The 14,675-nt window shown below is 47.0% G+C and overlaps 1 protein-coding gene across 2 annotated transcripts in view; it reads right to left on the reverse strand.

Moving 5' to 3' along the window:
• Positions 1 to 9,316, reverse strand: part of LOC125944790 (sulfotransferase 2A8-like) — a 79,495-nt gene extending 70,179 nt beyond the window's left edge. The window contains exon 1 of one of the 2 annotated variants that reach the window (XM_049666121.1): positions 9,190 to 9,316. The gene's annotated coding sequence lies outside the window, so the exon portion shown is untranslated. The remainder of the gene's footprint in view (positions 1 to 9,189) is intronic. The other variant, XM_049666122.1, reaches the window with a different exon arrangement.
• Positions 9,317 to 14,675: the final 5,359 nt, after the last annotated feature.

The raw sequence follows: 14,675 nt of genomic DNA on the forward strand, positions 1-14,675 counted from the left end.
CGACATTTTAGCACGTGCAGTGTCAGCATCTCTGCGGCTGCAGAGCCTGCAATTCTACATAAAGTGACACTTTCAAAAACGAGTAAAGCGTGATAGCTATTCTTGTTTTAAGTAAATAACAAAATGTAAACATTTGGCTCGACACTCTGTTCTTTATTGTAGCAATACCATTTGAAAACTTGGAGGACGCTTAAGCTTCGGCTTTAAGAGTTGAAGGCGATAGCATTTAGAGAACCCGGACTGCTTCTCACGCTTCCCTGCAACTGCAGCTTATGCAACCGTATTGTTGACCTGCAAACGCCGGCGGTGAACGCTATGCAGGAAGGGGAGCGTTTTGGTTCTTTTTTTTATTTCCGCCGCACTGAGCGATCCGCCGCTGCCGCGGAGGCGTGGAGACGAGCGCCATATAGATGGTATTTCAAGGAACCGAGCGAGGCGCGCGGCTCCCACTAAGACGGACTTCGAACGGCAGCTGGAAAATGGATTTCTGTTTGAATTTCCGCGTAACTGAATTATGGTTTCTCCTATATTCAAATTACAATCCCACGCTATGTCTGTAGGTTGTGTGTAAGCCGTACTTTACGAATTTTGTGATCCATTTTTCTTTGAGCAATTCGATTAGTTCGGTAACGCCCATGCGCCACATGGAGGGCCAGCGTGTTTCGGGATCCGTGGTTCGGGACGATTGCTCTCTGACGGACAACGCCGCCGAAGCCGACACCACATTTTCTACGACACTGGGCCCTTAACGCTATTGCGTTAAAACTTTGAGACCAGGGAGCAAACTTTAGTGTCCATCCGACAAAAATCGGGCCGTCTCTGGCGCATATGCAGGCTTTCAACAAAAATCGTTTTGTGACGCACGCGGCAACAGCAGTTGTTTTCTCTAGAGTTGCTGCATGTGAACCAGATTTGAGGCGATTGCCTTGTGCCAAAAGATCAAACTCTCAGAATTATCTCAGCTTGTTAGAGGCTTCTAGCGTTTTTTCGTGATCCGTGTTTTTAAATGTGAAGACGCAAAGTTACCTTCAAGGTGAACTCTTAGTCAAAGCGGCACGTGGCAGCAAAGGGTTAGTCACTTTTTTGAAACACTGGCGTACATTTCTTTTAGATCACCACATAGCCGTAATGAATTCTAGTGAACTTGCAAACTACCTTTCTAAAAACCGCGATTCCAGTATAATGTTGAAGGAAGGTTACAACTGCGAGAAAAACTGCGAGGACAAGCGGAAGGAACACACAGTACACCCCGAGCGAAGACGCCAACTGTTTATTCTTGCTAATCAAAGCATAGGCTATTTCAAGCGAGAACCCAGGCACTTGCACATGTGCGTCGTCACTTACACATGTGCAGATACAATAAGAGAGTTCTGCAGACTTACTGGGCAACACTGCTTGCACCGAATAAACCACAATGTGTACCGACCTCTGCTAGGCAAAAAGTTTTTTTTTTGTCAGGACTAAGAAACGAAGACCGCATATGTCTCTTAAAAATAACCGAAGTGTAGGCGATAAGTGAGGGAATGAAAAGGTGCGATGCTAGCTATAAAACGTGGTGGAAGCAAAAGTAAGCACGAGTGAAGGCGGCAGTGACGAAAAAGGGGGGCGAAGGAGCACGAAGATGTCATAATGAAACCAACAATAAACCATAGCCGCCTTCACTCGGTCTATATATAGCGCCGCGACGCGTGGCGCTATACATAGACCGGCCACACAATTGCCGCTTCCCGGCCACTGCAGCTTATCTTTACAGGGAAATGCTTGCGGCTAACGCTATGCGCGAAGGCGAGCTTTCTGGTTCTTTTTGTTTCCCCCACACGACCAGTGCCACCGTTGCCGAGGATGCGTGGATGTGAGCGCCATATCGCGGTGCCTCAAGGAACCCAGCGCCCACGCGGCGCGTGCCTCCCGTTGATTGGCTGTGACCACGCGACTTTTTCTACATCTCTGGAGACAGCGTCGGATTTCCCGCTTCATGAGCCAGATAATGCTTTCGAATTAATAACACGCGGAGACATGTTTGCGCGATGAGAGAGACGCAGTGCTTCACTGCAGAAACCCCGCACTTATAGGCATGACTACTACGCGTGGGAAAACGATGGTACAAGCTTGAAGATTCAGCATAGCTTTGTTACAATTCGTTCCAGCAAGCAAAGCTGTCTAACCAGAGGACTTGGAATACAGCTGCTTCTACCGACCTATCTGCGCATGAGCACGCATAGACATATTTGGACCCCTGGCGTTCAAATTCTGACGCAAAGGGAAAGCGTACAGTTAATGGGATTAATGTTCTTATGACAACGTAATAAAACTGAAGAAATTTGTATTTTTATGAGTAATTATCGACGACAGCGAAATATCACAAGGAGTGCTTATTAAATGCGAAGCATTTCTTGACGAACATTTGCTACTTTGACAGTATCTATCTATCTATCTATCTATCTATCTATCTATCTATCTATCTATCTATCTATCTATCTATCTATCTATCTATCTATCTATCTATCTATCTATCTATCTATCTATCTATCTATCTATCTATCTATCTATCTATCTATCTATCTATCTAGCCGCCTACGTTTTTGTGCTCTCATGCTAGTTTGGTTAACTTGATATGTACAAAAATTGGTATACTATGACAAGGATATATGTCGAACATAACTGACATTTCATGACATGCCAGTTCAGCGAAAAAGATTAACACTCAAAAACCACTGAAATGGGTTTGGACGGGGTACTAATTGAAGGCATATGTATGTATATACGTATGTATGTATTATGTAGTATGTAAATACGTCCATATTTAGGTACATACTACATAATACATACATACATACTACATGTATGTAAATACGTCCATATTTAGGTACATACATACATACATACATACATACATACATACATACATACATACATACATACATACATACATACATACATACATACATACATACATACATACATACATACTATTGGATCTGCAGCCGTTTGCGGGGCTTGGGCGACGTTGAGGCGGACATTGGGAAGTGGGGGTTTATTCACATTATTTACAGGAATATCACAAAGCAAAGAACAGTAATAAAGTCTTCGACGGCCGGCAGCAATTCGGTCACTGCGGCCCGTGGCAAGAAGACGAATGTCTCTCTCCTCGATTTGTCTCTCTTTTAACCACTTCGGTCTCTCGGGGTCAAGTAATTTTGAGCCAATCATCGAGTCAGCTCAGGTTCATAATTTTCCTACAATCGTAGGGGCCCGTGCAAGTGGCGTCGTATTCGGCGAATGGGGACGCTCCAAGGGCTCCATTGTTCGATTGTTGACAATTGCCTCCGGCGTTGCCTGGAGGGGGCGGGTTGTCTTGAACGACCTTCCAGAGCTGCAACACTGATTTGCTCGGGACCCCGGTCAACTACCTGGAACCACGCCAGCCTACCATTGCACTTTCGGGAAGAGTCAAGCAGGGGGAGGGGAGGGGGAGGGACATAAGCTCGACGTGCGGCGCACGCGGTGGGGATAATCAACCGTTTTGACGAGACCGATGTCATGGTCGACGCGCCCCTGCCAGGTGACGGTGACGGCGAGTTGTTGAGCTCGGAGAACTTGACGGATGTTCGTATCTAACAATACACACATACATACACCCATACGTACATTATACATACATACACCCATACATACGTACATACGTACGTACATACATACATACACCCATACATGCGTACATACGTACATACATACATACATACATACATACATACATACGTACATACATACATACATACATACATACATACATACATACATACATGGAAAGTGCGTGAAGTACCCTATGAATGCTAACGCCAGAATAAAATCCATCTAAATTAGAACTGAAAAATTATACACCCATTAGCTTGGTTTCAGTATTGCATAAAATATTCACCAAGATAATTTCCAATAGAATCAGGGCAACACTTGACTTCAGCCAACCAAGAGAACAGGCTGGCTTCAGGAAGGGATATTCTACGATGGATCATATCCATGTCATAAATCAGGTAATCGAGAAATCTGCGGAGTACAATCAACCTCTCTACATGGCTTTCATAGATTATGAAAAGGCATTTGATTCAGTAGAGATTCCAGCAGTCATAGATGCATTGCGTAATCAAGGAGTACAGGAGGCATACGTGAATATCTTAGCAAACATCTACAAGGATTCCACAGCTACCTTGGTTCTCCACAAGAAAAGTAGAAAGTTACCTATCAAGAAAGGGGTCAGGCAAGGAGACACAATCTCTCCAATGCTATTCACTGCATGCTTAGAAGAAGTATTCAAGCTATTAGACTGGGAAGGCTTAGGAGTGAGGATCAACGGCGAATATCTCAGCAACCTTCGGTTTGCAGATGACATTGTCCTATTCAGCAACAATGGAGACGAATTACAACGAATGATTGAGGACCTTAATCGAGAAAGTGTAAGAATTGGGTTGAAGATGAATATGCAGAAGACAAAGATAATGTTCAATAGCCTGGCAAGGGAACAAGAATTCAGGATCGCCAGTCAGCCTCTAGAGTCTGTGTCTAATTGTGTCTGTGTCTCTAGAGTCTAGAGTCTAATTCCATCACCCTACCCGAAAGCCTGGCAAGAGAGTAAGAATTCAGGATCGCCAGTAAGCCTCTAGAGTCTTTAAAGAAGTACGTTTATCTAGGTCAATTACTAACAGGGGACCCTGATCACGAGAAAGGAACTTATAGAAGAATAAAATTGGGTTGGAGTGCATACGGCAGGCATTACCAAATCCTGACTGGGAGCTTACCACTGTCGTTGAAAAGAAAAGTGTACAATCATTGCATTCTACCGGTGGTAACATATGGGGCAGAAACTTGGAGGTTAACAAAGAAGCTCGAGAACAAGTTAAGGACCGCACAAAGAGCGATGGAACGAAAAATCTTAGGGCTAACGTTAAGAGACAGGAAGAGAGCGGTGTGGATCAGAGAACAAACGGGGATAGCCGACATTCTAGTTGACATTAAGCGGAAGAAATGGAGATGGGCAGGCCATGTAATGCGTAGGATGGATAACCGGTGGACCATTAGGGTTACAGAATGGATACCAAGAGAAGGGAAGCGCAGTCGAGGTCGGCAGAAAACCAGATGGGATGATGAAGTTAGGAAATTTGCAGGCGCAAGTTGGAATCGGCTAGCGCAAGACAGGGGTAATTGGAGATCGCAGGGAGAGGCCTTCGTCCTGCAGTGGACATAAAATATAGGCTGATGATGATGATATGATGATGATGATGATGAAATTTATCCGAGGCTATGCGGAATCGAACCCGCTTCATGCACCTTCAGGCAATCTTGTCTGGTTCTTCATTCCGACACGTGCCTCACGCGTCTACTTCGCGGCGGAAACGCTAGATTGTGCAGCGTACTCGCTGATATGCTCGGTCGAGAGAGGCGCCGGGCTTCGTACACGCGTTATACACATGACACGTTTTGATGGCGGCAATACACTGTGTCGGTCAATGGGTATAGTACATAGCTAGGGCTCCGTGTTTTAGGTTTTATCCGAAAAAATCCGATAAACATTCGCCGGTAAAATTTTTGACAATTCGGATTTATCCGATAAACACCGATTTGCTTGACCATGGGTATGACCATCAAGTCACTGCAAACCGTATGTCCCTCGAGGTGGTTCTCTTTTTATGAAGCTCTAGAAGATGTTTTGGACTACTGGCGCGTCATTTTGTCTTTCTTGAGAAGCGACGAAGCCAAGGGGACAAAGTGTGAGAAGCTCAGGACTCTTGTTTCATCGCCTGAAGCTGTGCACGACTTGCTCGTTAAGATGAGGTTTCTGAAGACCAATGCGTGTGCCGTGATCTCAATAATTAAGGAACTTGAGGCAGAGAGTACCCTGATACACCAAGTTTATCCCATACTGGGGGTTCGTTTGCACGCACTCATCAGTCAATGGCGGGATCCAACCGAGGTCCTCGCATCAGATGTGACAAGTATGTTGGGCCTCCTTGACGAGAATCAACGCTTAACGACTGTCGCAGACTTTAACGGCTACTACGCTGTTGTCGCCGAAAAGTGGAGACAGACATCTGAGAGGAACCTGTGCGACCAACTCCAGTACACCAAGGAATCGTTTTGGTACTGTGTTCAAATTGTGAACCCAAATGTGAAGCATGAGCTTCCCTGCGCGTTCGAAAGCTATGCGCCTATTTTTCAATTAGTGCTTCTTGAAACTGACGACTTGAGCCAGCTCCTGAGTGATTTTGCGAACTATCAGTGCTATTAAATATGTAACATTGTCAAACCCCTGTCGTTTTGGAGACTTCACAATGTCGAGTGGCCAGTACTTTCTCGCTGCGCGCTGCGTCTTCTGGCGCTTCCTGTTTCTAGCGCTAACGTTGAAAGGGCGTTTTCAAAGCTGAGAGTCGTCAATAGAAAGGAGCGTGCTTCGATCACTGACAGCAATCTCGCAAAGTATGCTTGCGTGTTTTACAATAAGCTTTAAGCTAAGGTTGTTATACGCAAAATTAAAGGTGTTCTGTGTTCAAGTATTTCACTTGTGCGTATACGTTTTTGTCCATTCAAATGTTCTAGGAAAAATAAAATGTGCTTCGTGTGTTTTGATATTTTAGTATTCAGATATGAATTGATCTAAAATTTTCGGGTTTTGAGAATAATGCAACACTCCGAATTTCGGAGAATTGGGGATTTACGGGAAATAAACTCCGGTAAACGCCGAACTTCCGCCAGAAATATAAACTCCGATAAACACCCGCCGATTTTCAGGAAAAATAAACACCGAAAACACGGAGCCCTATCCACAGCGGAAGCCACCTGATGCGCTACGCATCAGGTGGCTCTGCTGAGGGAAGAGGGTTCGAAATCAACCGTCGGACCAACTTGGGGTCACTGAGGATGTGGCAATGTGTACATACGTGCCGCTCTTCAACCAATCCCTTTCACGCCTACGTGGGTAACTGGAGATGCGCGACTGGGTACGTACTGATCCTGAATGAAAAACTTTGACGCCTACATGGAGCTCTGGGTGTGTACGGGCATGAGCTCTTCCGCTCGTCCGTCTCCACGGGTTCCTCAAGACAGCAGCCACTAAGCAGGCCCAAGCAGGCGTCGCCACAAATGCAGTGGGTTGGTGCTGCTGTTCGTCGAACCGCTCGCCAACTTGGCTCACTGCGTAGGAGCCACTCGGTGTGCGGTAAGCGACGGAACGATTCTCAGCGTTTGTGCGCACCGGCGCGCCGCACTTCTCGTCTAGTGGGCCACGTGCGGACTTCTCGGCAGCGCCAATAGATGCTGCAGCGTTTTCAGAAAGAAACACGAGAGAGGACCTTGGTAGCCGCATAGCGAAATTCTCAGCGTTCGCACGAACCGGTGCGCCGTGCATCTCAGAGGCCACGCGCAGGCTTCGCGGCGGCGGCGCTAGATGGCGATGCCTCATACGTACGCCTCATACACACGTCCTTTCGATGATGGCAATACGTTGTGGCGCCATATTGATTCATTGCTAAACGCATTACCGTCGACAGTCATCGCGATATAGATTTTGTCGATTTTTTTTGTAAACCGCATCTACCACACGCTGGGGGCGCTGCTACACCACTTGCACTTTGAGGCAGCCTACACACCTGACTTCTACACCGCAGCCCAATGAAAGCTACTTTTAAGAATGTCTCGTTGAGTGCCCACAACGTGACCATTAGCGAGACATATTTCGCAGGCGTCTTAAATCTCTAAACAGGCGTTTTTTTCCAGAGCGAGAAGAGCGCTCACATCCGGGTCGTGCCCCAAGGTACAGAGACAGGCACTGAAGGCTTCTAAGAGATTTTCTCGTGGACAGTGAATTGATAAGTTCTTGGTGAACAATATATAATGTACAATTTTAGTTTCCTTTGTGTTAACGTGAAACGACCCTGCTTGTGTTGTCCATGTAGTCTTATAACAATTTACTTTGCTTTCCTCCTGATGCGTGGAAGTGTTCTGTTGGTGCTTTGCCATTATGTCATAGACATTTGATAGTGTTATTTATATTCATAATCTTTAAGAATGGTATTTTTCTACCTATGACTTCCTGATAACAGGCCTATATCTTTGGCCAAAGTTACAATAATTTACATTTTTAGAGAAGGATCAAGTTAATGCTTTTTTGCTTCGAATTCATGCTTTATTTTTCAAAACTACTGGAAACTATATTTAAAGAAGTGTTCGGACTTTTTTAGTGACTATAGGTTCGAGGACCGAATACATTAGGACAATATTCAATTCGGTATTCAAAAGCTTCAAATATTCGCACAACCCCAATGTGTTTAATAGGGTCTGGGCGTGAGCTAGTTGATACGATACCTTCATGGTGAAACTACTCTAAAAAACACGGACGAGAGTGTACACGTACCAGAAAAACACAGGCATCAGCGCCCCAATGTGTACTTACTTACGCTTCGGAATGTGCAGCACCAAACGAATATGCAGCCTTTCTTTTTTGGCATGCGTAATCCCGACTTGCTTGCCTAGCAAAAGTGTCTTAGTAAATCCAATTGATTTTGTGCCTCGAATCAGAGGAAAAGAAAAGTTTTCATTAAGTGTTGTAGTAAATCGTGGGACAGATATTTCTCAACAGAGTGTATTCATTTGGTGCTCCTTTCAGACGTTTTAAAGAACTCACAAAAAGCTCAGCACTGAAGAGGCAATAGCCCTCAGACTTATCCAAACAAACAGATTCCCAAACCTACACAGATAGAGCAAAGTATACCCACAAACATATCGCGGCATCTGCCCCTAGTACGGCGACATACGCCCTACACTCTTTCACATCTCGTGGGGGTGCGGGGGCAAACCTCAACATTTAAAGACGCCTAACACGTTATTGGAGCGGTGGGAGGTACAGCTGACCGGCGATACCCTGGCAGGACAAGAAGTTCTCGTCCAGCAAGTACGTCGAGCAGCCGTGGCCAGTGGTGTCCTGGAATGAGGACACCACCCACTCGTCCTCAAGATCAACGACCTGGATGGTCTAAATAAATGTTTTCTCTCTCTCACACTTAAAGAACTTTGTTACGGAAATGCAGCAACAGATGTTTCTATGGCATCTTGAAGTGCTTGCACTGGTTATTTGAGTTGTCGGAACAACGCATGCAAGTTCCGAAAGGAAGTATTCGACGTGAGCACGTTTGCGTCGCTTACCGTGATAGCTGGACTCGGAGAGGAATGCGTGCTCTGATGCTAGAATATGTGAGGGTCTGAAGGTGTAACTTTCATTGGGGTGTCTGCAAAAAAAAAAAGAAGAAAAAAAGAAAGAAAGAAAATAGTGGTATGCTGTGGATTTGCACCGTTTCACTTTCACTACTGCTACAACCATTTCGTTATATTGTCCTTATTTCCCGTCTTGCTCATATCATTCGTCCCAGCCTCAGCGAGCAGCTGTTCAGAGTGGGATATTTCAGTGACAGGCCTCTATCTAGAATGCCACGGACACTTGGCATACATCGTTTCGCTCTCACTATAGTGCTACACTCGTTTCGTTATCTTGCCCTTCTTTCCTCTTTTGCTCATATCATTAGTCGCTTCTCGGCGAGCACCTGCTCACAGTGGGATATCTCAATGACATGCCTCTACCTCGAATGCCACGGCACTTGGTACACACGTACTGCAGTGCAATTATTTCCGCTTGCAGCAAAATAGTAAATTATTATTCAGTTCAGCATTGCGGCTGGCAGCTGTATAACTAAAGAGTGCTTAAAAATAACTGTGGAATATAATGCTCCAATCTTAAACGCGCGCTGTGAGATAGCTCTTGTTCAGAGCACGTGTCTCTACTTCACGAAATATCGCTGTTCAGACAGTGATATTTCGGCCACATACCCCTATATACTGACACGTGTACTTATTAAGGCGAAAGCATTAGGTGTCTATGTTGGCGGTGACCTTGGCGGTGACCTTGCGGTGAGCCTTGCTGTGACTTTGGTGAAACTGTGTCTTGACGAAAAATGCCGATGCCACAAAGAGTAAAAAATCAAAGCCCTTCCACTACTGTGAAGGTGGAAGCCAGCGAAGCTGTTACACTGGTGGGTATGCTGTAGTTAATAAAGGCGTATCGTCCTTGTGCATCTGTGAACTTGTGTATCGTGAACGTTCCAGTTGAGAAACTAGCGTTGAAACCTGGCCGTCGCACCGAGGAAGTTGGCGCTAGCGTTGCCGAGGCGCGCACCACCGTTTTTGGGTTCCTGGAGGGCAAGATGACGATGACGTTTGGCCGCAACATCGCGTTACCGCAACTCGGGGTCGGCGGCGCTTCACTGAAGTTTGACCTCAACATCACGCTCCCTAATCTCGGGGTCTGCGGCTCTTCGCTGATGGTTCGCCTGGGCTTCGGAAGCGCTCACGCTAGAATCGACAGGTCGACGACGAGCCCTTTCCGGAGCGCGTTTGCAGGTGGCGTTGCGCAAACGATTTAGGGCACGTCATCAGTTGCTCAGGAATGGCTCATACCCTCTTAAGCAATGGGTCATACCCCCGTAAACGCGGCCTCCCCATTACGACGACCGAAGAGAAGTGAAATTTTATGCTGGAAAGATTAGCGGCAACGAGCGCGTGCTCGGCACGGCATCCAACGGCACGAGCGCAAACCGAGGGGCGACAATAAGCCAGCTGCGGAAGACGACGACGCTCGAGCCAATGCTGATGATAATAGTATTTTTCTACACGCGGACACGATCCTGGGGTAACTAGGCCTTAACTGCTTTACTGTAAAATGCTCGGATTGACGTCCCATTTCTCAGGGAGATTCCTTTAAACAAAGTAAATTAGTGGCTTAGAAAAGAAAATGTGGTAAATTTCGGTCTGGGTAAGAATCGAGCCCAGGCCTCCGCAGTGCGAGACGGCACTCTTCCCTGAAGCCAAGGCTGCTCCACAGATGTGGGTTACTAAAGGTATGCCTAGTGCGTGCCTGACTGCACACGTCACGTGGTCACTGAGACGCGCTCTTGCCACTGCTCGCTGCGTTCCTCGTCGTCTTCTTCCACAGCTGGCAGGCTTTCGCCTTCACGTTTTAGAAATGTGTAACACCTGCTTTTTATCCATTTCTCGGGGACTGCATTGCTGTTGCTTGCCCCTCTTCACCGAAGACGCTGGTTAGACGTTCCGCCTTAACGTCCAACCTGGACGGCGATGCCGTTGACGGTGGTGCTTCTTTAAAAATAAAAGAAGCCACGGCCGTCTCTACTCTAGAAACGCTGTTGACGTCGGAAGTGGGTGAAGCGATAAGCCAGCACGGTGACGACTGATCGGTGAAAGCTGGATCACCGAAGGAAGGCGATAGTCATGTGTGCAGAAAGAACACAATCTCCACAAGAATGCAGGTTTTGAAGAAACTGCATTCCCTCACCGCTTGGTATTCGGCCCCTTCAGTGAATTACCTTTTCTTGCCGAATGTTATTAAAGCGTAGCCTCAGCTCACGTTGAGGAATACGTTAGTCCCGTGACCGGGAGTATTTGCTAATCAGCGTCACACGAAGAAGAAAAAATTGAATTATGGAGTTTTGCGTGGCAAAGCCACAATATGGTAGTGAGGCACGCCGTAGTTGGGGACACTGGAAATGTTGACCACCTGAGGATTTTTAACGTGTAAAATTGCACACACGAGGAAACGGGCACGAAGAAAAAAGTAAGAAGGTCGAGAAAAAGCGACTGGTCGAGCATTTGTCCCACTCAGACTGAGAAAGTACAGTTTTCTTTCTAGTTTGCGATGCCATCACCGTCGCTTTGATTAGTTGGTTGTTGTGCTTAAATATGAGCCTGTACCGCGTCGGCCAAGGCCCAGAAAGAACAAAATCACATAGAAAGTTCTGCCCGGATCTGCCAAGAACAAATAACGTTATCACAATGCACCGTAAAATCCGTTCAGCCCCCAATTCTGAGTAAAATCTTCGTCAAGGTATGATAATTTCCGGCGGGCAAGGCTTTTCCATGAATCCTGCTTCAGTTCCTTTAAGTGAAAATCTATCTAGAAAAGCGTACGGGAATGCCAAACTGACGAAGAATAGCGCGATAGACAAGGGACGAGAAAGAAACACGACACGAGCGCGGGACTAGCAACTGTAGTTTGTTGTCAGAAACACCAATATATACCATAGCCCAAACACGCGTAAAAGCTTACAGATTAACGGCTAAATAACCAATCTCTGTCAAAACTGATCAACAAGAAGAAAGTAAGGATATTTGAAATTATAACGTGGGAAAGATTGAGGAAGCCGTAAAATATGAACGCAGCATGAAATCAGTGAGATGAAAACTTCAGAATAATTTGGGCCACCTAGGGTTCACTAACGTGCACCTAAATCTAAGTAGATGGGTGTTTTCGCCTCCTTAACGCCGCGTCGGTGCGGGGCTCGTCTCCGGCACTGGCGGAGCAGCTCGCGGTAGCCCTCGCCCTCCGGGACGGGAGCAGGCCGCAGATCTACATGGATTCCCGGGCGGCGGTCAGGGCCTTCGCCACGGGTTCGGTCTCGAGGGAAGCGGCCTCCCTGCTTTGCGGCAGGAGCGTCTCCCCCCACGTCATCACTTGGTTCCCGGCCCACATGGGACCTCAGGTCTCCACCGTCGTTCCTAACGCCAATGAGCTGGCCCATGCCCGCGCGCGCGAACTCACCCACCGCGCCGGGGAAACGCCGCTCGAGGGCGCGGACGCGGGGTTCCACAAGGACTCGCTCCACACGTTTAATGAGATTTCAAAGCACTATCAGCTCGGCAGGAGGGTCTATCCCTCGCCCCACGCCAGGATCTCCAGGCCTCAGTCTTCCATCCTTCGCATGCTCCAGACCGGGTCATATCCCAGTCTAGCCAGGGTCAGTACGTACGCGGACTCGTTCGAGCCTGATTGTCCGGATTGCGGCGATCCTTCTGCACTTTAGAACACATGCTCTGGCGGTGTCCCTCGTTACGGGACCACGATAATCTCACCACGGAAGAAGAGTGGGTGGAGGCGCTCAAGAGCTCCGACCTCACCGCTCAGCTACGGGCTGTCCAGAGGGCCCACGACGGGCTGTCCAGAGGCACGGCCTGCCCGTCCCAACGTGGGAGCGGCCCGCGGTGGCTCCTCCCCCGTAAGGGGTTCTCGGAGTTGCTCCTCAGGACCTAAAATAAAGTTCACTGCCTGCCTGCCTGCCTGCCTGCCCCCCACTACGGCGTGCCTCATTATCAGATCGTGGTTTTGGCCCCGTAAAACTCCAAAATTTTGACGCACACGTCACCGGACTTGTGAATAAATAACGCTTGGGCAATCTCCCGAGCAATCTTATCTTTGTGCCTTGACAGCACCTAAGTATGAAACAGCAACGGCTTACGTTCGCATTATTTGCAATGTCGCCAGAAATCAGACGACGGCTGCCCTTTTGAAGAAGCTGTCTGGCCCATTAAGAGGTTATTCAAACACCATCCGGTTTGGCTGATGTACCAATTACAGTAAGACAGGGGTCTGTGATACGCCACACCCTTTCCACACACAAGCAACTAGTCACTGTGCTCAAAATTTTATTTATTCAACTTTAGTGTTGCGCCTTCAACCTTTCCTTCTAATGCTGCGCAGTTGTGGCCCAACCTATTTCTTGACGAAATGAACACATTTGCACCAAATCGGCTTCCCTATTCTTCATGCGGTGAGACAAGGCGTCTGGCTTTTCTTTAGCATTAACCTCTCTTACCATGACACCCTTCGCTTCAAATTTTAACTTCCTCAGTATTCTATCACTCAACGAATACAATGTACTTATTGAATAATTCGACTGCATAATTATGTTGAGCTGACAGAAAAGGGTTCAGCCATTCGGTGTGGGTGAAACTTTCGGAAAGGGGATTCCAAACAAAATGTGGCAATATAGTTTTTCACCAACTTCGAGTGACCGCAGCGGAATTTCAGAATAGGTTTCACAGACCTTGGTGAATAGAACGAACACGTATTATTGCACCCAATCCGGATATATTGAACCAAAAACTGCATGCACCGCTGTCAAGGCACTTCAAACGTGATGTTCAAATCCGAACCATTTTCCTTAAATAGCTTGAGTATATTCACTATAGTACCGCCGCATCCGTTCACCTCAACAAAACAAAATTATCAGCGTATCGTTTCTAGCACAACACCTTCCAAAAACACCGCAAGGTCACAATCAATCCTACTCAGGTATAGTTCAGTAAATATTGGCGTAACGCGGGAACCATTACAAACTCTCGATCTCCGTGCATAAACGGAATCCCTCCGTGGGACCAGAGCCGCATGCTAAATGCGCGGGCAATAGTTCTAGAAAGGCCTCCACAGAAACAATACACTTGTTTTGGGAAGCCGTTCATCATTGTCATTCCGTATTCAGTCTTGCACCGTCCACGGCTCTTCGCTGACGTTTCGCCTGGGCTTCGGAAGCCGTTGCGCTAGAATCGGCACGTCGACGCCAATCTTCTTAGTCTTCAACTTACCAGTCTCTCTTCCCGTCGTCACGTCGAATCTTTGAAGTTTCTTTATACTCTAATTAACTCCCCACGATTAGCAAATACATCGCACCCGGTAGACCTACAACCACCAGACATCTCCATGAGTTGAATATGACCACTTTTCACCATCGTACAGATGCGTTTAAATACAGTTTTTTTGCCCGCACTATAGAATTGTGGAATGCTCT

The sequence above is a fragment of the Dermacentor silvarum genome, chromosome 4 (assembly GCF_013339745.2).
Source record: "Dermacentor silvarum isolate Dsil-2018 chromosome 4, BIME_Dsil_1.4, whole genome shotgun sequence".
NCBI classification, from domain to species: Eukaryota; Metazoa; Arthropoda; class Arachnida; order Ixodida; family Ixodidae; genus Dermacentor; species Dermacentor silvarum.